This window comes from Nanorana parkeri, unplaced genomic scaffold (genome assembly GCF_000935625.1).
Source record: "Nanorana parkeri isolate BGI_ZX_2015 unplaced genomic scaffold, ASM93562v1 scaffold2972, whole genome shotgun sequence".
NCBI lineage: Eukaryota > Metazoa > Chordata > Amphibia > Anura > Dicroglossidae > Nanorana > Nanorana parkeri.
This window is the reverse complement of record NW_017309240.1, coordinates 84,135-85,622: the sequence shown is the minus strand read 5'-3', so window position 1 is coordinate 85,622 and position 1,488 is coordinate 84,135.

The window sequence follows — 1,488 nt, the reverse complement described above, 5'->3', positions numbered from 1 at the left end:
ATACAGTTGCCCCTCCCCCAGGTTTATCCAGGTCCTCCTGTAATGTTACAATGTCTCAATCCTCCTAGGGTACGCCACTCCTGACCTCCGCCCAGTCTGAGAAGGTGCCGTTAACCGATACTCTTTGTACAAGTTTTTGTAGCCAGTTTTCTATCCACGTGCACACTATTCCATCTATGCCCTTAGCCCTCAGCTTGTATAACAAGCGTTTATGTGGCAGCATATCAAACGCTTTGGCAAAGTCCAGATACACTACGTCCACCGGCCTCCCCCATCCAGATCTCTACTTACCTCTTTGTAAAAGGTCAGCAGGTTGGTCTGGCAAGAACGATCCTTCCTAAATCCGTGCTGCACATCACTTATTATACTATGATCCCGGACGAATTCCACTAACTGGTCCTTAATAATTCCCTCCAACAGTCTCCATACTACGCATGTCAGACTAACTGGTCTATAGTTCCCCGGTTGGCATTTTGACCCTTTTTTGTATATAGGAACCACATTAGCCCTCCGCCAGTCGCTTGTCACTCTACCAGCCAATACGGATTCCTTAACAATGAGGAACAACGGTCTCGTTATCTCCGTGTTCAGTTCTTTGAGTACCTCGGGGTGTAGATTATCGGGTCCTAATGCTTTATTTGCATTTAGTAGTTTAACCTTTTGTTGTATCCCAGTTTCCGTCAGCCACTCCGGTGTACTTCCTGTTACATTATGTGTTTTATCCTGTACATTAAACCCGTCTGTTTCCTCGGTGAATACCGACGAGAAGAAAGTATTTAGCGCCTCGGCCCTCTCCCTGTGCATTGTGAGTAGCGACCGATTTATGTCCTTTATTGGGCCTCTCTGGTCCTTTTCTCCCCTTGTTACTGTTTATGTACTGATAAAAGTGAAACAGTCCCACTTCTGGTCAAAGTTTAGTTTATCAAATAAGTTTTCCCAATCGATTTCACCCGCTATATGTTTCGTAGTTTATCAAAGTTCCCCTTCCTGAAGTTTAGGCTGCAGAAGGAGATATTGTTTCCATTCTGTTCCGTGTTTTTGTCTTATATCGAGAAGAAAATGATTTCTGGAAGTCATCAGCACCCCAAACCCCCCCCGCCGCCAAGTCTCCCCCACACCCGGCGATCACTCACCGCTGCCTGGACACCACACCGCCGACCGCTGCAGGGACACCTCCGCAAGCCGCCGTCCTCGTCCCCGCCGCTAGGATGGCCTCCGGTTCTCTTCCCTTGATGAATAACATTTATCAAGGGGGAGAGCCACAGCCACTGCCGCTCTCAGGGAATCTGCCGCTCCAGGCAAAACGCCTTGTTTGCCTCGCGCGGCAGATACGCCCCCTGGTCACACACACGGGGGTCAAAGGGGGATCGTTCTTCATCTCCCAGCAAGCTAGCTCCGCAGATATTTGCTGCCCTGCTCTCACTAGGCATAAATCTTCACACATCAGTGTGCGTGTGTGTGTTCGTGTGTGTGTGTGCGTGTGTGTGT